The sequence below is a fragment of the Heterodontus francisci genome, unplaced genomic scaffold (genome assembly GCF_036365525.1).
Source record: "Heterodontus francisci isolate sHetFra1 unplaced genomic scaffold, sHetFra1.hap1 HAP1_SCAFFOLD_102, whole genome shotgun sequence".
Classification (NCBI taxonomy): Eukaryota; Metazoa; Chordata; class Chondrichthyes; order Heterodontiformes; family Heterodontidae; genus Heterodontus; species Heterodontus francisci.
In genome coordinates this window covers 1,953,335-1,975,807 of record NW_027140380.1, presented here as the reverse complement: position 1 = coordinate 1,975,807, position 22,473 = coordinate 1,953,335, and positions in this window count along the sequence as shown.

The following is a 22,473-nucleotide window of genomic DNA, read 5'->3' as shown; positions in this document are numbered from 1 at the left end:
ACTTGGCTATCTGTACATTTAGTTAATCAAGCTCTTTGAATCCAGCTCTCTGGTCCTCAAGCAGGCTCCATATGGAAATCAATTCCGCCTTCTGCAAGGCTGAAACCAATCAATGACCTTAAACTAAAAATGCCAAAGAAGAAGGGCTTGTCCAGGATTTGAACCCAGGATCTCTCACACATTAATTAATCACTCACCATAAGCAAGGATCATACCCCTAGATCAACATGCCACTGATATCAGAGCTTCCTTTTAGCTCCTGTGGAATTTCACTGGCAGCCAAAGCCGACCATCCATTTTTTCTTCAGAGCAAAGCAACATCTTGCAAATTCTGAAATAAAAACAGAAGGTGTTGGAAATGTTCAGAAACTCTGGCAGCATCTGTGGAGAGAGAAACAGAGTTCACCTTTCAGGGCGTTTACCTTTTGTTTGAGCCATCCTTTCACACTGCTTCTGTCCACCCAATCTCACTTTCTATTTTATCTAGATTCCACCCACTCACTACCTAAATACATTTATCATGAATTCCTCATATCTTTTAATAATGACAATTTTATATTTCTGGCCTTTGCTTTGGACTCCACCACAAGTGGAATCATGTCTCCATCAACCCAATCAAACCCATTGACTATTTCCTCACATTGCAATGTTTCTTTCACCCTGACAGACGATGGAATTTCTGCAGCTTGATTGCAGTTCTTGCTTCCTGCCAGTAGATGTCACCTCACTCCAGTACAGTGAAGGTGACAAATCTGAGAGCACACAACAAGAAGTAATTGTTCACGTTGTTCATTGTTCAGTGAACAGGTCCCTCTATTCCAGCACACTCTTTAGAACTGTGCCATTAAGTATATATTGCCTCTCCCTATTCCTTCTGCTAAAATGCATCACCTCACACTAGTCACTATTAAAATCCATCTGCACCTGTCTGCCCATTCTGCTAGCCTATCACTGTCTTGTTGCAGGTGGTTCATTTCATCCTCACTGTTTGCCACTTCTCCAAGTTTGGTGTTATCGGCATATTTTGAGATTCTACTCTATATTCCAAGATCCAAGTCATTTCTCTGTCGCAAGTAAAAAGCAGTGGTTCCAGCAGTGACCCTTGGGGAACAGCACTGTCGACAACCTTCCAGTCTGAGAATGAATCATTTATTACGACTTGCTGTTTTCTGTCCTTAAGCCAATTTTCTTTCCAATTGGACACTGACCCTCCTATTCCATGAACCTCAATGTTGTTAATCACCCTTTTATGTGTCGTTTCTTAAAATCCATATAAACAACATCCACTGCATGCCCTTCATAAACCTTCTCTGTTAGTTCATCAAAAAATGCAGTTAGATTAGTCAAGCATGAACTCCCATTTATAAATCCATGCTCACTCTCCTTAATTAACTCAAACCTCTGCAAGAGACTGTTGATTTTTCCCCTGATTGTTCTTTCTGAAACCTTACCCAGCGCTGCTGTTAATCTAACTGGCCTGTAGTTAGCCGGACTGTCCTTACACCCTTTCTTGAATAATGGTGTCACATTTGCCACTGTTTAATCCTCTGACACCTCCCCCGTATCCAGGGAAGATTGGAAGATTATAGCAAGCCTTTCTGTTATCTGCATCCACATTTCCTTTCGCAATCTGGGATGAAAGCCATCTGGACCAGGTAATTTATCTTCCTGAAGCAGAACCAGCCTTTTCAGTACCTCCCTCTCTCAATTTGTACCCTCTCCATTGCCTCTACACTCTCCACTTCTCCTGATATTTTGTCAAATTCCACTTCCTTGGTGATCATTGATACAAGGTACTTATTAACTAGATTAACATTGCCCTGCAGCTCTAAGTATATATTACCATCTTTGTCCCTAATGGGGCCCACTTCACCGCTTACTACCTGCTTATTATTTATATACTGCTCGAAGATTTTTGGGTTCTCTTTCATGTTGACTGCCATTCTATTCTCGTAGAGATAGAGAATAAGCTAAATACAGAAGATATAAATATTTCCTATCCTTGGGTGAGGTGGAATGTTTTTATGCTGTGAGTGGTAATGTCCTGACCCACGAGTGTGGTGGAACTAGAGACAATCAATGATTTGAAAAGGAAATTGGATGGATACCTGAAGCAAAGGAACTTGCAGGAGGAAAGGGATCGAGCAGGTGAGTGGAACTGAGTAGCTGGCTCCGATAATTGCTGCAGTCACTGCGATCCCCCTTAATTTTGTACAAGGTGACAATGTTTGCATCACGCATGTTTTGAGCCCTTGTTGAGCTCGACTATGGAGGGCTCACTGTCCAGTTCCTCCATGACAGGGAAGTCTGGAATGGCACTGAGTGCTACTTCAATGACAATGTTCTCCGTTATGTAGAGTTCAAGATAATGCTCCACTCACCTTTCCATCTGCTTGTTAGGTTCAGTGATGATCACCCCTCTCTTTGTCTTCAAAAGGTGCTGATTTAGTTACTACTGGGCCCATTGCTTTCTTAATTCCTTCATACATCCCTCTAGCAACCCCGGATTCATCAGCAGAATTTTAACCAGTATTGATTGGTGCAGTGCCGAGCAGTCTGCAGAGCCTTGTTTCTGGCAGCTCTGAGAGCATTTAGATGTTGTTTGCTGGGGACTTGTTTGTAGTTCATGAGGGCTCTCCTCTTAGTTAAAGTAACTGACTCCATTTCAGTCCAATAAGCCTCAAACCAGTCAGCATTCCTCCCATCTCTTTTCCTATACACAGTGAGTGCAGAGATATAGATGGTGGTGTGCAGATGATTCCACTTTGACACTGCACTGAGGCCTTGAGCATTGTTGTCTGAAAGAGCCTGATCGAGGATGTTGAGGAACTCCTGGGTCCTTTCTGGATCAGTGGTTAGGCAAGTGTTGATCAGAAGACGAGCTTTCATCATGGATGGATGAAGCTTCCTTGGCTGAAGCCTGACCTTGTTACACACCAGGGAGTGGTCAGTGTCACAGTCAGCGCTGTGATAGCTGCGAGTGATGAGGACACTGCTGAGGGTGTTATGTCTGGTGAAGATAAGGTCTAGCTGGTGCCAATGGCATGATCTCGGATGTCTCCAGGACACCTTGTAGCACAGCTTGACCTGGAAGTAGCTGTTCATCACACAGAATCCATGGTGACAGCATAACTCCAGCAACCTCTGTCCATTTTCGTTCATCTTGCCAATCCCCTGGTGCCCTATGCACATTGGCAAAGCTGAGTAGTCAGTACCCAAGCTTGTGTTGAAGTCTCCTAGAAGGTACAGTCCCTCAGTGCTGGGAATTCTACTGATGGCAGTGTCAAGTGTCACATAGAATTGATCCTTGACATCTGGGGTGGAGTGAGTGTCGGGACATAGATGCACATGAGATTAACTGGGCCCACACTTGTTGACAAGTGAAGAGTAAGAAGTCTCTCTGAGCCTACTGTGGCTGGTTCACTCATCTCAAGTGGCGTGTATTTTACTGTGAAACCCACTCCATGCTCACGAGTTGCCTCTTGGGCTTTCCCCTGCCAGGAGAAGGTGCAGTGTTTCTCTTTGAGGGATCCACTTTGAACGAGTCTAGTTTCTTGCAGCACAGCAATGTCCACATTGAGCCTTGTGAGTTCCTTGTCGATCACAACTGTCTTGTGTGTGTCATCAACCTGCAGAAGGTTGTCGGTAAGGCCAGGACACATGGTCCTTACATTCCAGCTTGTGATGCGAAGGACTGGTGTCTTCTTTGTTGAGTTTGTTTTTCTTGGTGCATAGATTATCGAACCGCCTGTTGAGAGATGACTCTCTAAGCTCCAAGCACCCATTGAAGCAAGCAGGTCGTGGCTTCTCAGCACCTAACTGACTGGGGGCTGCCCAGCTTGGAGTGAATGGTAGCTATCCAATGAGACACTAAGATCTCTCCCACTGTCCGAAGTAACCCCTGGCGCTCATACTCTACACCAATTGAATGAGAGCTTATAATCAGTAACTGTTTATTCCCGGGTTGTGCTCATGTTTAACCACGAAGCTGGAGTGTCCTCTCGAGGACACAGGCCTGGGCAAACAGTATGGAGACCCTGAGCATCAGGAACCCTTCTCAGCATTGCTCGTCTTGTCCAAAGGAAAGGAAAAATCAGTACTGTTTGTTACCAGTTCTGCTGTAGGAGTTGCTGGAAAACTGCCTGATAAGTAACAGGTGACTGCCTCCAGGACTCCACTCCGGATTTACTGTCCAGGTTTACTGCCTCAGCCTTCTTATTTATTTATTTAGAGATACAGTACTGAAACAGGCCCTTCCAGCCCACCGAGTCTGTGCCGACCATCAACCACCCATTTATACTAATCCTACATTAATCCCATATTCCTACCACATCCCCTCAATTCCCCTACCACCTACCTACACTAGGGGAAATTTACAATGGCCAATTTACCTATCAACCTGCAAGTCTTTGGCTGTGGGAGGAAACCAGAGCACCCGGCAGAAACCCACGCAGTCACAGGGAGAACTTGTAAACTCTGCACAAGCAGTAACCAGAATCGAACGCGGGTCACAAGAGGTGTGAGGCTGCGGTGCTAACCACTGCGCCACTGTGTCTTCTCGAGACACGCCTTGAGAAGTGAGACTTTTTGCCCAGAGATGGGGCTCTGTTTGTTGGCATCAGGATGGAACCACACACCAGTGGGCCTGTATGACATGCACAAGGATATCACACACTGCCCCATCTCTGGTACAGATCAGAGTCAGACACTGAACAGATTGCAACCCACAGGGACATCACAACCTTCCCGCTCTCTGGGACAGGTCAGTGTGATACACCAAACAAACAGCACCCCACAGGGACCTCATAAATGCCACGTCCCTGTGACAGATCAAGGTCAGACACTGCAAATATTGCAACCACAGGAACATCACAAATTGCCCCATCCCTCGGACAGCTCGGGGTCTGACATTGAACATATTGCAACAACAAGGACATTACTGTATTACTCCCTCCATTCTGAAAAACAAGCATTCACCCTACTTTTTACCCTGCAGCCAATTTTGGATCCACACTTCCACTGCCCCTTTAATCCCATCTGCTTGAATTTTGTTAGCAAGTCATCGAGACATGCAAAACTGAAACAGGCCCAACGGCCCACTGAGTCTGTGCTGACCAACCACCACCCATTTATAGTAATCCTACACCATAATCCCACATTCCCTACCACATCCCCACCATTCTCTTACCTACACTAGGAGCAATTTACAACAGCCAATTTACCTATCAACCTGCAGTCTTTGCTTGTGGGAGGAAACCGGAGCACCCAGCAGAAACACACACAGTCACAGGGAGAACTTGCAAACTCTGCACAGGCAGTACCCAGAACTGAATCTGGGTTGCGAGAGCTGTGAGGTTGCAGTGCCAACCACTGTGCCATTGTGCTGCCCCAAGTCTAGTTTATGGTATCTTTTCAAACACAATTTTGATGTCCAGACACGTACCATCAACCTCACCACCCTCGTCAACTCTCTCTGAAACTTCATCAAAGAAATTAATTCATTAATTATTTCAGACACAATCTTCTGTTAACCAATCTGTACTGGCTGTCATTTATTAGCCCATGTTCTACCAAGTGACAGTTAATTTCCTCCTGGATAATTGTCTCTAAAAGTTTCCCCACCACCGACATTAGACTAATTGGTCTGTAGTTCCTGGGTTTATCTCTCTTTTTAAACAGGGCTGTAATATTGACAACCCTTGCAGACTTATCTTTTAATTCTGAAAAGTCTATTGTAGACAATCACTTTGGGCATGACTTTAACCAATTAAAGCAACAGGATACTTGATTAATAAGTCCAGAACTTTTATTGAGAGTAAAATAGTACTTAATAATTGAAATAATTGGTTGATGATCTGAGTCTTTACCCCTGAGATCTTCTAGTGTTCCTGCACACTGAAACCTTACAAGATCCCTACTTTTAACCCCTGGATGGCCATCACACCACCATGTAAAATAATAATTGGTCCTAGCTGTTGCTAGGTACATTTAATTAGTTCTTAATAATGTCTTCCACTAACAGTCACCTGTCCTCAGAATCTCAGACATGAGTACAATGGAGTGGTTTCACACTGTCTCCCAATCTGATCTGAAACAAGTTTCCTGTTCATTAAATCTAGACTCTTGAAGGTCACGATGTACCATACCATGGGTTTTATCAGGGGTCTGAGAAAGGTCCATTGTTAGAATACATTTAGCTGAAACTGTCCTTTCCCACACAGACACAGAAACTCACAGTAATTAGATTGAACTAACTTTAAATGAAAACCCATTCTCTCTAAAATGTTTATTGATTCATTAATTATAACTCAATCAAGGTTCATTACTTTTACAATCATCTGTTTCAGGATGGGTAGCTACTCATTAATTATACAGGATATAAACGTTAGCACTGAACACAAAATGGTTCCTTTGGTCATGTGTTCATTATAAAATGGCTTTCTTAACGTTGTTAGTTATGACAATGGATACATGATAAAAATGGTCAAGTTAAACTGAGATCGAACTACCCAAGCTTACCTCCATCCTCCAGTCCTCTGGCATCATTACCATATTCAAGGAGGATTGAAAGATTGTGGTTCGAGTCTCTGCTATTTCCACCCTGACTTCCCTCAGCAACCCAGGATGCAGCCCATCCAGACCGGGTGACCTGTAGACAGGTGTGAGCACTGCTAACCTTGTAATTGTCTCCTCTTTATATCTATTTTCATCCCCTCCAAATTCTCCACTTCCTCCTCCTTTACTGTGACATTTGCAGCACCCGTTTGTTTTGTGATGACAGATGAAATGTACTTAATTAGTACCTCAGCCACACCCTCTGCCTCCACAGGATCTCCTAATTGACCCACCCGTTCATTGACTGTCCATATGTTGGTAAAAGACTTCAGTGTTCCCAGTTATGTGACCTGCTAATCTTTTCTCATACATTCTCTTGCTGATCTCATTTCCTTTTTCAGCTCTCCTCTGTACTTGCTGTATTCTGCTTGTTTCTCTACTGCATATGAATCCTCACATGATTTTTCAGTGAATTGTTTTTGAACTATTTTGTAAAAGGATTTAGTTTTGTAAATTTCTCCCTAGCTCCCCTCATGGTCAGGCAGAAAGTTTAACTGCTGTGTTTTCAAACAGCAACAGCTTTATTTGAAAAGCCATTATGACAGGATTCCGGGTTTTAATCCAGTCACAAATCTGGTTCTGATGTCTTGTGGCTCCAGCTGTCACATGACCTGTCAGAGGATGACCTCATAATTGACCCAGTCATGGAGCTGTGGGTTGATGTTTAAATTGCTTCAAAATAATTTTCCAGAAGGACAATCAAAATGAATCGATATATAAAAGGTAGATTTTGTGAATTTGTGCTCCCAGTGGAAATTCCTGCAGAGTCTGCTGGTTTTCATATCCCCAATTCCCCACAGGATGCTCAGTGCTCGGAGTCTGTATTCATTACATCAACATTATACAGAATCATTTCATGGGAGACCCCAGTGTGAATTGTAGACAGGTGAGTCAGTTTTAACTTTCAAAGTAACACAGAAGCAAAATACTGCAGATGCTGGAAATCTGAAATAAAAACAGAAAATGCTGGAAATACTCAGCAGGTCTGGCAGCATCTGTGGAGAGAGAGACAGAGTTAACGTTTCAGATCTGTGACCTTTCATCAGAACTGAGCTGAAATTGTCTGAGGGACTGCGATTGTGGAATCAATTTCAGGGTCAAAGACATTGTACTCTGTAAGGATAGGAAGATGGAGATTATTAAGTATAGTGCAAAAATACTGATGCTTTTACATTATTTTAATCAAAATTGATTTAAACTTTGTGCTCATGAATCCTATCTTTTGATCACAATGACACTGATAACAATGGAAAAAGCAAGACTTGCATTTCACGACCACAGGACATTGCAAACCCTTTTACAGCCAATGAAGGAAGGACTTTTCAAGTGTAGTCACTCAACAGTACAATAGAGTACCCTACAATAAAGATGTATAAGATTCTCACCACACAACTGCCAGACAATGACCATCCCAAACAAGAGAGAATCTAACCATCTCCCTTTGACATTCAATGGCATTACCATCGCTGAATCCCCCACTCTCAACAACCTGGGGGTTACCATTGAGCAGAAACTGAACTGCAGTAGCCATATAAATATTATGGCTACAAGAGCAGGTCAAAGACTAGGAATCCTGCGGCAAGTAACTCACCTCCTGACTCCCCAAAGCCTGTACATTAGTCAGGGGTATGATGGAATACTCTCCACTTGTCTGGCTGGGTGCAGCTCCAACAATACTCAAGAAACTCAACAGGACAAAGCAGCCCGCTTGATTGGCACCCCATTTACAACATTCATGCCCTCCATCACTGGCACACAGTGGCAGCAGTGTGTACCATCCACAAGATGCACTGCAGCAATGTGCCAAGGCTCCTGAGACAGCCCCTTCCAAACCCGCGACCTTTATCACCTAGAAGGACAAGGGCAGCAGATGCATGGGAACATCACAACCTGAAAGTTCCCCTCCAAGCCACACACCATCCTGAATTGTAACTGTATCACCGTTCCTTCACTGTTGCTTGGTCAAAATCCTGGAACTCTCTTCATAACAGCAGCACATGGACTGGAGTGGTTCAAGAAGGCAGCTCAGCACCACCTTCTCAAGGCAATTAGGGATGGATAATAAATGCTGGCCTAGCCAGTGACACCCACCTCCCATGAATGAATTAAAAAAATGATAATATCCTGTAATACTCCAAAGTAGAAAATACTGATGGAAATGAAAAATAATAAAACACAGTCAGCATGGATTTCACAAAGAAAGACTTGTTGAACCTTATCTTTGAAAAATCAACAGCAAGAGTAATATAGCAGATGTAGAAGAGTTTAAGTTAATAAAGCCTCATCCATTTATGTGCTTGAACCATCAAATTGTGGGTTAACAAACAAACATACTAACTGACAGAGCTGCATGTTGTGCTTTCTAAATTACCCGAAAGTAGGGTGTTAATGAGTTAAAGCTTCAGGTTGCTGCAACCAGGATAGCCATTGTCCACTATCAGTTTCACTGTTATAAATAAAGGATGGAACATTCATTGTGAATCTATAGAAACAGTCTGGTCCTGCACACTGCAGACACATCCACGTCATCACCAACCAGCTCTCCTATAATTGATGCAGTTATTTGACTTTGCCCCATTCGCTCCATGGAATTACTTTTAAAAGATTTTAAATTACAAGCAGTTTTGTTAATGTTCAGCCTTTGAGAAGAAATCATTCCCTGGCCACAGTGGAGAGAGCATTGAATATAAAACAGTAGACTACCAGGTAACACAGTGAAAGGGGATCAGCTAATCTATAATTACTTACATTTCTTAATTTTGCTCTTGCTATTCGGTTTTTCATCATTTTCAGTTCCTGACTGTGGATATTATTGTGATTAAATGTGAAAAGATGCACTGTGTCTCAGCCCCGGTATATTGGCTCTTTCTCTGTGCAGTGCTGTACACACTCAGATACTGACAGTGTCTCTCCCTCCCTCAACTTTCCAGCCCTGACGGTGCAGAAAGCGCTGCTCAAAGTTACACATTCTGACTGTTTGCAGTTGATTAGTGAGAGATTATTAACGTATCCTTCTGCAGCGCTGCCTCGGTTAATAACAGCAGATCGAAGTCACATTTCAGATACAGAAACAGATGCATCAATTATTCACTCTTTCCCAGAGTGAGTGAGGCCGGGACAAGCAGCAACATTCCGGCCCCACACTCTGCAATTACCCAGCACCAGCGGAAAGCAGTGAATACAGATTCAATCAGTGGGTTAATGTCCATTACAGGGATGCAAGATTCCACAGCCCAGGACAAACATCCCCATAGACCGAGAACAAGCTCAGGAAAATCCGGGGGAGTTAATATCCCAGTCACTGAGCATTCCAGCAACATTGAACAAGTTCCTGAACTGAGTGAACCTTTCAAAGTCCGGAAGTGAGGACGAGGTCAAAAAGGTCTGAACAGTTGAGGTGACTGAGCGGTTTCAGCTTCTCTGTTCAGGTTGCAGCTTTCACTGGAGGCATGTGTTTAAATCCCACTTCTGACAACTTGATTTTCAGTTACTTTGCAGAGCTTCCTTGAAGGTTTGAGGTAGAGTAAATACTGAGGAACTGTTTCTAACTGCTGAACGGTCAATAACCGAAGGTTACAGATTTAAGGTGACTCACAAAACCAGAAGGAACTTGAGGAAAAATCGATTTCTGCAACATGTGGTTAGGATTTCAGTTATGTGGATAGATTGGAGAAGCTGGGGTTGTTCTCTTTAGAGAGGAGATTTGATAGAGGTGTTCACAATCATGAGGGGTCGTGACAGACCCGATAGAAATTGTTGGTAGAAGGATTGAGACTCAGGTAAATGCTGTGGCTCAGTTGGTCACACTCACCTCGAAATCACAAGCTTCTGGGTTCAGATTTCACAGCTGACACTCCAGTGCAGCACTGAGGGTGTTGAAGGTGCTGCCTTTCAGGTGTGATGTTAAACCAAGACCTGGTCTGCATGTCTGGGTGAATGTAAAAGATCCCATGCTGCAATTTCAAACAAGTGAAGAGCAATTCTCCCTGGTGTTGTGATGAATATTTGCCCCTCAATCAGATCAGTTGGTCATTATCACATTGCTGTTTGTGGGTATTAGCTGCTGCATTTCTGACATTACAACAGGGATTACACTTCAAAAGTATTTCATTGTCTACAAAGTGCTTTGATATGTCCAGTGGTCTTGAAAGGTGCTATATAAATGCAAGTCTTTTCTTTCTTTATCACAACACATTGCTGTGTAAACAATGGTTCTTCATGTCATCTCTGGTTCTTCTGCCAATCACCTGTTATCTGTGTCCTCTGCTTACTGACCCTTTTACCACTGGAAACAGTTTCTCCTTATTTAAACTATTGAAGAACTTCATGACTTTGAACAAATGTGTCAAATCTTTTCTGAATTTTCTCTGCTGCAAGGAGAACAACGCCAGCTTCTCCAATCTCTCCACATAACTGAAATCCCTCACCCTGCTACCATTGTGGTAAATCTCTTTTTTATTCTTTCCTGGGATGTGGGCACTGCTGACACAATGTGATTCCTGTCAACGGAGCGGCCCGCTGACATCATCGGACTGTGCCAAGCTGTGCATAGGCACAGCTACATCTTGCCAGGATTAAGTGGCACATGTGGAGGATGATGTCATTGCGCAGCGCCAACATCATCGCATATCCGCGCTTCGTCCATCTTCGCACATGTGCGCTAAAGCGTCATCAGGTATCCAGCCCCTCACTCAGCTGGAGGAAGCGGCTGAATAGGAGACTTTGAGGCTGGAGCTCTCCCCCCTCGGCAACTCGCTCCAGGCCTCGACGCTTCCTCCCCTCAGCCGCTCGCTGTACACCTCGATGCTCCCCTGGACAATTGTTCCCCACTCGCGTCATCCAGCTCTATGGCTGCTTGCTCTCTGCCCCCCAACCCCCGCTCCAGCCGCTAGCTCTAGGCCGTGCCACTTCCCTCCTCTAGGCCACTCACTACTCACTCCTACGTCACACTTTGCAGCCCACCTTGCTTCTTCGGGCGGCGCCTGGAGACTGGACAAACGTGGGAGCAAGTGGCCGAGAGAAGGGAAGCAGCGCAGCCTAGAGCTAGTGGCTTTAGGGGAGGGGGGGTGGGGAGTGAGCGAACGACTGGAGAATGGGGTGACATGATCGGGAGACAATCGGCCAGGGAAGTAGGATGGGGGAGCAGCGAGGTCTGGAGCGAGCGACGATGGAGGGTGGAAGCGGCCGGTGCAAAGCAGGGGGAGAAAGCGAGTTGTGCCACCTAGTGGTTGCGTTGTCAGCAAACGCAGCCTTTATTGTCCATCCTTAATTGCCCTTGAGAAGGTGGTGGTGAGCTGCCTTTTTGGAGCTGCTGCAGTCCATGTGTTGTACGTAAACCCACAGTGCTGTTAGGAAGGGAGTTCCAAGATTTTGATCCAGTGACAGTGAAGGAATAGTGATATAGTTCCCAGTCAGGACAGTGTGTAACTTGGAGGGGAGCTTGCAGATGGTGGTGTTCCCATTCATCCAATGTCCTTCTAGGTGGTCGAGGTTGGGTGTTTGGTAGGTGCTGTCGAAGGAGGCTTGGTGAGTTGCTGCAGTGCATCTTGTAGATGGTACACACTGCTGCCACTGTTCACTGGTGGTGCAGGAAGTGAATATTTAAAGTAGTGGATGGAGTGCTGATCAAGTGATCTGCTTTGTCCTGGATGGTGTTGAGTTTCTTTGGTGTTGTTGGAGCTCCACTCATCCAGGCAAGTGGGGAGTATTACATCACACTCCTGACTTGTGCCTTGTAGATGGTGGACAGGAGGTGAGTTACTTGCAGCAGAATTCCCAGCTTCTGACCTGCTCTTGTAGCTACGGTATTTATATGACTGATCCAATTCAGTTTCTGCTCATTGGTAACCCCCCGGATGTTGATTGTGAAGGATTCAGCAATGGTAATGTCATTGACTGTCAAGGGGAGATGGTTAGATTTACTCTTGTTGGAAATGGTCATTGCCTGGCATTTTTGTGGCGTGCATGTTACTTGCCACTTATCAGTCCAAGCCCAATCTTGCCCAGGTCTCTCTACATGTGGACACGGACTGCTTCAGTATCTGAGGAGTTACTAATGCAACTGAACATTTTGCAATCATCAGTGAACATTTCCACTTCTGACCTTATGATGGAAGGAAGTTTATTGATTCTAGACAGATACATGAATAGGCAGGAAGAAAAGAGATACAGACTCTTAGAAAATAGGCGACATGTTTAGATAGAGGATCTGGATCGGCGCAGGCATGGAGGGCCGAAGGGCCTGTTCCTGTGCTGTAATTTTCTTTGTTCTTTGTTTGTTCTTTGATGAAGCAACTGAAGACGGTTGGAGCCGAGGACACTACCCTGAGGAACTCCTGAGCGATGTCTGGTACTGAGATGATTGGCCACCAACAACCAGCACCATATTCCTTTGCGCAAGGTATGACTCCAACCAGTGGAGATTTTTCTCCTTGATTGCCATTGACTTCAATTTTGCAAGGGCTCCTTGATGCCCTTGGCAAGAGCAGTCACTGTCACCTCACCTCCTGAATTCAGCTCTTCTGTCCATATTTGGGCCAAGGCCACAATGAGGTCAGGAACTAAGTGGCCCTGGCGGAACCCAAAATGAGCATTGGTGAGTAGGTTATGGCTATGTAAGTGCTGCTTGATAGCACTGTCAACGACACCTTCCATCATTTTACTGATGATCAAGAGGAGGCTGATCGGGCAGGAATTGACCGGGTTGGATTTGTCCTGCCTTTTGTATACAGAACATACCTGGGCAATTTTCCACATTGCTGGGTAGATGCCAGTGTTGCAGCTTGGCGGGCGGCGTGGCTAGTTCTGGAGCACAAGTCTTCAGCACTGCAGCCAGGATGTTGTCAGTATCCAGAGCCTCCAGCCATTTCTTGATATCATGTGGAGTGAAGTGGATTTAGCTGAAGATTGGCACCTGTGATGCTGGGGACCTCAGGAGGAGGCCGAGATTGATCATCTACTTGGCACTTCTGGCTGAAGATGGTTGCAAATGATTCAACCTTGTATTTTGCACTGATATACTGGTCTCCCTTATCATTAAGGATGGGGATATTTGTGGAGCCTCGTCCTCCTGTTAATTGTTTAATTGTCCACCACCATTCAGGACTGGATGTGGCAGGACGGCAGAGCTTTGATCTCATCTGTTGGTTGTGAGATCACTCAGCTTTGTCTATTGCATGCTGCTTCCACTATATGACATGCAAGTAATCCTGTGTTGTAGCTTCACTCATTTTTAGGTCTGCTTGGTGCTGCTCCTGACATGCCCTCCTGCACACCTCATTGAACCACTATTGCTCCCTTGGCTTGATGGTAATGGTAGAGTGAGGGATATGTCAGGCCATGAGGTAACATATTGTGTTTAAATACAATTCTGCTGCTGCTGATGACCCACAGTGCCTCATGGATGCCCAGTTTTGAGCTGCCAGATCTGTTCATTTCTTCCCTCAGATGTAATTGAAAAAAAAATTCTGAAGAAATGCATGAACTAAATAAAAAGGAGAGAGAAATAAATACTGACAAAATGGATGGCAGAATTTGGAAGGTAAAAAGATTTCAGTTTTATTCTTGATGAGTGAGAGGAATATATCACACTTTGGGGCTTCTGGAAGTGGATTTACTGATAATCTGAGGAATTGATAGGAAGCTGCTTCATAGTTGGTGGAACAAATTCCCGCCCTTGGGATGGAGCCAACAGCTGCATCCGTCCAATAACAGACAGAGTAGAAGTACTGTATCAGGCCTTGTTAGCTCAGTTGGTAGAGCATGAGACTTTTAATCTCAGGGTCTTGGATTTGAGACCCTTGTTGTGTGGTTGTTCTTCCCATTTTCAGTCTTCATCGGCAGAGAGTTCAAGGAGTGTTTGAAATTAAATTCAACAACATCAGCAGATTTCAACTACTCCCTCCCCGCCCCCTCCCAGTGTAATTGACAAGACTCTCAACCTCTGCCTTCCCCCTTCCCCTCCCTCCCAGAACTGCGACAGGGTTCCCCTTGTCCTCACTTTCCACCCCACCTGCCTCCACATCCAAAGGATCATCCTCCACCATTTCCGCCACCTCCAGCGTGATGCCACCACCAAACGCATCCTTCCCTCCCCTGTCAGCATTCCGAAGGGATTGTTCCCTCCGCGACACCCTGGTCCACTCCTCCATTACCCCCAATACCTCGTCCCCTTCCCAAGGCACCATCTCATGCAATCGCAGGAGATATAATACCTGCCCTTTTCCCTCCTCTCTGCTCATTATCTAAAGCCCCAAACACTCCTTTTAGGTGAAGCAGCAATTTACTTGTACTTCTTTCAATTATGTATACTGTATTCACTGCTCACAATGCGGTGTCCTCTAAACTGGGGAGACCAAACGCAAATTAGATGGAACACCTCTGCTCAGGCCGAAAGCATGATCCTGAGCTTCTGGTTGCTTGCCATTTCAACAGTCCCCCCTGCTCTCATGTCAACATTTCTGTCTTTGGCCTGTTCCAGTGTTCCAGTGAAAATCAACCCAAGCTCGAGGAGCAGCACCTGACCTTTTGATTCGGCACTCTACAGCCTTGTGGATTGAACATTGTGTTCAATAACATCAGAGCATGACTGGTGTCAGGCAACCACAAGCATTAACACACTCTTTGCCTTTGTCCCAGGACAGCTTTGTTATTTAATCTCTCCTGCCCTCTGCTCTCTCACATGCCCCTCCCCTTCACTTGTTTAAAACCTAATTCTTTTCTAACCTGTGTCAGTTCTGATGAAAGGTCACAGACCAGAAACGTTAACTCTGTTTCTCTCACCACAGATGCTGCCAGAGCTATTGAGTATTTCCAGCACTTTTTGTTTTTATTTCAGATTTCCAGCATCTGCAGTATTTTGCTTTTATTGTGTCAGAAAGTCTTTCCTTGATTCAGGACTCTTACCTCTCTCCAGAATCTCTCTGCTAAAGATTGAACTTTATCTCATTTCACTCACAGCTCAGGGTCAGTGTGACACAGTGGGACTTCTGGTTGTCTCCCACTTCACAGTCCATCAGTACTGAGAAAACAATGGGGAATATTACTCACATGTTGTGTTCTGTAACTTTTTACAAACACTTTAATGTATATATTGTCTTCCAAAGCAGTGACAGAATGGTGGCTTTTGTGTGTTGTTGAAATAGCTTTGTTGAGTTCGTGCTGCACTAACAGTTAAACAGTTCTTGGTTCAATCCCAGGTTTTGGCACTTTCAACCTCTCCTGTGTCTTTTTCTTTGGCTCCAATTGTCAAGCTGCATGATTTACTCTGAAATTAGCACCAGAGAACCAAGGCACCAGCGAGCATGAGGAGCTGAAATTAGCACAGATCAAATCCACTTAATATTTCTGACTGAAGATGGTTGCAAATGCTTCAGCTTCATCTTTTGCACTGACGTGCTCAGCACCACCATCATTGAGGATGTGAATGTTTTTGGAGCCTCCTCATCTTGTTAGTTATTTAATTATCCACCACCATTCACGACTGAATGTGGCAGGACTGTGGATCTGTGATATGATCCCGAAGGAGATATCCGTGCGTGGAGTGACGGGATGTATGGAGAGTGATCCTGAAGAGGGTGTCCGAGCCTGGAGTGGAAGCTTTCCGTGGAGGTACAGGAGTAGGCCATTCAGCCCCACTGTTTTATAAAGGTTTAGCATAACTTATTTGCTTTTACTCTATGCCTCTATTAATAAAGCCAAGTGTCTTGTTTGCTCTTAGCAACCTTTTCAAACCTTGATCAAAAAAGATTGGTGTACATTGTCTCATTCTTCCTCCCAAACTGTATCACTTCACAATTTTCTGTGTAAAATTTTATCTGTTGTGTGAAAGCCCATTTTACCAGTGTATTTAAGTTCCTCTGAAGTGTGTTACTGTCACTGGCACAGGACGAAATTCACGAGCATTCTTTCATGCTATCTCCGTGGAAAGAGCAATCTTACACTCTAGCTCAAATTGGGATTTTGTGTGTTTCGTATCTTTCCTCATCCACCAATATAAGCACAAATCTGTCTCATAATGTACGGTCTAAGAATGTGTCAATGTTGCAATGTGGTGATAAATTCTTCAGTGTCACAATGTACTCACCAACTGTTTCACTACTTTTCTGTTTTCTGGATCCAAGTTTGTAGCTTTCCGCGATCTCTAGTGGATTAGGGTTGAGCCTCACTTCAACGAAGAAACGGAAAATTATGATTTAAAGATTACGCTGTCAATCATTCACATCTCTGTCTTCTCCTGAACTTCGAGTTCAAATTTGTTTGTGAAGTTGAGTCACACGTTAAGACAGCACAGTCTTTGTCTTTGTGAAGGAAGTGATTTGGGAATGGCTGTTTGAAACTGTCCCTTCTTGCACAGAAATTCAGTGCAAATACTTGATCACTTACAATTTCCTCGAGATAAATTTGTTCACAATCGCATTCGACACGGAAACTGCCTCAGCATTAATCTCACTGAAGCAGAATGTGACCGTGTTGTATGTTTCAGAATGTTGGTGCCGTTATTTGTCGCTTTTAACCGAGACCGGGACACAGGGAAAGGTTCATCCGAGTTTGGAATATATTATCATTCAGGAGCAAGAAGAATCAAAAGGAACAAAATAAGAAAACCCAGTCTCTGGATTTGAGAATCTGTAGATCCGCTTTGGGAAAGTGAATCAGAGCAGAATGAAGGGTGAACAGTCCAGAAGAGATGAAGACACAGCTCAGTCAACACGTTCCCCTGGTTTATGATGCTGGAACATTCCTCACACAGAAATGATTCAACCCAATGACAAACATTCTTCCAGCTGATAATTTATGCTACTGATTTAAGGACTGTCTCTTGTGGTTACCGAGTGACGACGAGAAGATATTAAACTTTGTTCTATTCAATCTAGCTGTGTTGAAGTTTGAATTTTTCTACCTTTTATAAACAGTATTTGAAGGGTATCGGTAACAATGTTCAGTGTTGATGAGAGTGGGGTCTGGGTGAGAAGCTGCTGAGTGTGACAGGGTCAGGACTGGATGCAGGAAGTTCTCTGACCGTCTCCCTCTATCTCTCTAATGGGTTTGAGTTGATTTACGACTGGTAGCTTTTATTTTACTTTTCTTATTTAGAGATACAGCACTGAAACAGGCCCTTCGGCCCACCGAATCTGTGCCAACCAGCAACCACCCATTTATACTAATCCTACATTCATCCCATATTCTCTACCACATCTCCACCATTCTCCAACCATGTACCGACACGAAGGAACAATTTCCAATGGCCAATTTACCTATCAACCTGCAAGTCTTTTGGAGGTGGAAGGAAACCAGAGCACCCGGCGGAAACCCACACAGACACAGGGAGAACTTACAAACTCCACACAGGCAGTACCCAGAACTGAATCCTGGTCGCTGGAGCTGTGAGGCTGCGGTGCTAACCATTGCGCCACTGTGCTGCTGTTGGTGTTTTGATAAATGAAGGAAGCTCCCTCCACCCATTTTTTTTGGACAGACAGTGTGGTATAAGGATGTAAAGGGTTAATGCTGAAGATAGTGGGATCAACCCCTCCCACTGTCAGAGTGATGATGGATCAGTCACATGAAATGAAGTTTGGGAGAAGAGAAAGCAGCACCAAAGATGCTAGCTTAGCAGCCTTGATGAGTGTGTTTAGAGTATTGTGTAAATTAGAAAAGAGTTCTTAGTTCTTTCAGCAGGAACTGTGTCCAGAAAATATCGAGAAACTCACAATTTTATTATTCAGGAGTCGGAACACAGATATTAATTCCAAGTGACAGTTCTGAGACCAATTAACAAAAAAAGTAGAGAATAATATTGCTCACTGATTGAAATCCCCGAGTGAGGAGACAGTGAAACAGGTGATCTGTTGGGGCATCCTTCGATCCAGGGTTTCAGCAACATTTAATCTCCCTTTTTGGTGAAATTCTCTGTTATTTGCAACTTTTTTTATCAGCTTTGATGGGCGAGTGAAAAAACTGAAAAAATTGAACAGTTCCCTCCTTTCTTTTCTTCCTTCTTCTCTTCTTTCCATCAGTTTCTCTTTTCTGTCCCAGATCAATATAATGATGAGAATCCCACTTTAATCTGCTGTTTCTGGTGTTTTATCCATTCCAATCAAAATTTCAACATTCCAATCAAATCTATTTGTTATTCCACAGTGTCTCTCCATGTGTTTTATTCTGTTGTATTCTCTCACAGTCTGTTTGATGATCAATGTTACATCTCACTCTCTGTTCTGGTGAAGATCAGAAGCAGTGATATCTGTTTACACCACCCGACATGTCGGCCTGAGGCTGTGCCTCGCTGATCATGTGGTGTTTAAGCAATTCTTCCAGTCATTTAGTTCAGTTGTCATTTCATGAGAAATTCGGTCATCATGACTTCGTCAGTGACCTGATGGTTCAGGTGTCTGAGTGATGTTAATCATGATGTGTTGAAATGATTGGATGTTCCAGTCTTTCCGTGGTGGGTTTTCACACTGAGTAGAAACGTGTTTGACATGGTCTGGAAATGTTTCACACCGCTCCATTCCCAACTTCATTAACTGACGGAAGATATATTTCCATCATTGCACATCTGGCTGCACAGCCAGAAACTGTGCTGAAGGTGACAGCTGTTCTTGTGTAATTGACAAGGTGGCCGAGAGGTTAAGGCGATGTATTGCTGATCCATTGTGCTCTGTACTCGTGGGTTCGGACCTCATCCTTGTCGCTAGTTTGTGAACTGTTCAGTGTATTGTTAATGTGTGAAGTCAGCCTCGAAACCTGTCCATGTCCAGACAGTGATTCCAGAATTGGTTATACTTTATTAAAATTGAGACAGACAATTGGAATTCTTCACCCAAACTGCACTGGAATGAAGATCAAATAGGGATCACGAAACGGAGCAGGATTTTTCCTCCCCTCCTTCCTTCCATCTTTACTTTCTCTCGATTTGCACCAAGTGAAAGACAAATGGGAAAAGCAAATGGCGAGGGAGCAGATGCAGAAAATTATCCTTTGGCAAGAAATTTATTTTCAAATCTTCTTGATAGATTAAGTGAGTGAGCAATGCTTTGGCAGATGGAATTTAAAATGAGGGGTCATCTACTACCTACGATAGATCAGAGTGTTTTTTTTTTAAGAGGTGAGATGTTAGAAACGGCGGAGGAGCAGAGACTCGAATACTGAATTAATAAAAGCTCGTGGAGTGGGAGAAAATAATGTGAAAAGTGAACAGAATATGAAGATTGGAACTCATGTTGCAGTGATATAAAGCTCTGTGCTCCTGAGGTAAATGTCCAAGCCCAGATTGTGGGGAATCTGTGGAGAGTGATTTGGTTTTTATTCATTCTGGGGTGTGAGTATCGCTGATAAGGCGAGCATTTATTACCCATTCCTATTGCCGTTGAGAAGGTGGTGGAGAGCTGCCGTCTTGAACTGATGCAGTCCATATGGTGCAGGAACACCCACAGTGCTATTGGCGAGGGAGTTCCAGGATTGTGACCCAACAATAGTGAAGAAATGGCGATATCGTTCCAAGTCAGGATGGTGAGTGTCTTGGAGGGGAACCTGCAGGTAGTGAGTTCCCATGCATCTGCTGCCCTTGTCCTTCGAGGTGGTAGTGGTCACGAGTTTGGAAGGTGCTGTTGAAGGATACTTGGCGAGTTGCTGCAGTGCATATGGAGATGGTACACACTACAGCCACTGTGTACTGGTTGTGGAGGTATTGAATGTTTAAGGTGGCGGGTGAGGTGCCGATCAAGTGCGCTGCTTTGTCCTGGATGGTGTTGAGCTTCTTGAGTGTTGTTGAGTGGGATGTATTCCATCCCTCCTGTCTTGTGCCTTGTAGATGATGGACAGGAATTGGGGTGTCAGGAGGTGAGATACTTGCTGCAGAATTCGTAATCTCTGACCTGCGCTTATAGCCACAGCATAGATGTGACTGGTCTAGTTACGTTTCTGGTCAAGATATTGATGGTGGGGGATTTAACTATGATAATGCTTCTGAATATCAAAAGGTAGATTTTTTTTCTCTCTCATTGGAGATGTTCACTGCTTGGCACTTGTGTGGCCAGAAGGTTGCTTGTTACTTATCAGCTCAAGCCTGAATGTTGTTCAGGTCTTGCTGCTTGCAGGCACAGACTGCTTCAGTATCTGAAGAGTTGTGAGTCATCATCTAACATTCCCACTTCTGACTTATGTTGAAGAGAAAGTCGTCAATGAAACAGCTGGGATGTTTGGCTCTACGACACAACCCTGAGAAACTCCTGAGGCAGTGTCCTGGGCTGAGATGATTGGCCTCCACTAACCACAACATCTTGTTTTGTGCGAGGTATGACTTCAACAAGTGGAGAGTTTTCCCCTTGATTCCCATTGACTTCAATTTTGTTAGGGATCCTTGATGCCACACTCACTCAAGGGCAATCACTCTCACCTCTCCTCTGGAATTCCACTCTTTCGTCACTGTTTGGACCAAGCTGCAATGAGATCATGCAAACATAAGATCAGAAGAACTAGTAGCAGGAGTAGGCCATTTGGCCCCTCGAGCTTGCTCCGCCATTCAATAGGATCATGGCTGACCTGATCACGACCTCAACCCCACTTTCTTGCCTGCCCACATAACCCTTGGCTCTCTTGTAGATAAAAATCTTGAAGACATTCAATGACCCAGCCTCCACTGCTCTCTGCGGTAAAGAATTCCAAAGATTAATGATCCTCTGAGAGAAGAAATTCCTTCTTAAATGAAAAACCCTAAATCTGAAACTGTGTCTCCTAGTTCGAGATTCCACCATGAGAGGAAACATCCTCTCAGCATCTACCCTGTCAAGCCCCCTCAGAATCTTATATGTCTCAATACGTTCACCTTTCATTTTTCTCAACTCCAATGAGTATCGGTCCAACCTGCTCAACGTTCCTCATAAGACAACACCTTCATCACAGGAATCAATCCAATGAACCTTCTCTCAACTGCCTCCAATGCAAGTATATCCCTCCTTAAATAAGGAGACCAAAACTGTACACAGTACTCTCGGTGTGGTTTCACCAGCACCATGTACATTTGCAGCAAGACTTCTCTACTTCTATACTCCATTCTCCTTGCAATAAAGGGTAATATTCCATTTGCCTTCCTAATTATTTGCTGTACCTGCATGGTAACTTTTTGTGATTCATGTACGAGGGCACCCAGATCCTTCTACACTGCAGCATTCTGTAATCTCTCACAATTTAAATAATATTTTCCTTTTCTATTCTTCCTACCAAAGTGGATAACCTCACATTTTCCCACATTCTACTCTATCTGCCAAATTATTTCCTGGAGCTGAGAGACCCTGGCAGAATCTAAACTGAGCATCGATGAGCAGATTATTGCTTAGTGTGTGGTGCTTGATAGCACTGTTGGTGCCATCTTCCATCACTTTGCTGATGATTGATAGTAGACTGATGGGGTGGCAATTGGTCAGATTGGATTTGTCCTGCATTTTTTTTATGGAGAGGGCACACTTGGGCAATTTTCCACATTGTCAAGTAGATGCCCGTGTTGTAGCTCTACTGGAACAGCTTGGCTGAGAGCGCAGCTTGTTCTGGAGCACAAGTCTTCAGTACTCGAGCCGGAATGTTGTTAGGGCCCATAGTCTTTGCTGTATCGAGTGTCTTCAGCTGTTTCTTGCCATTATGTGGAGTGAAGCAAATTGGCTGAAAACTGGAAGCTGTGATGCTGGGGACCTCAAGAGGCCGAGATGAATCATCCACTGAGCAATTTCTGACTGAAGATGGTTTCAAATGCTTCAGCTCCACCTTTTGCACTGACGTGCTCGGCTCCACCAACATTGAGGATAGGGATGTTTTTGGAGCCTCCTCATCTGGTTCGTTATTTAATTGTCCACCACCATTCAT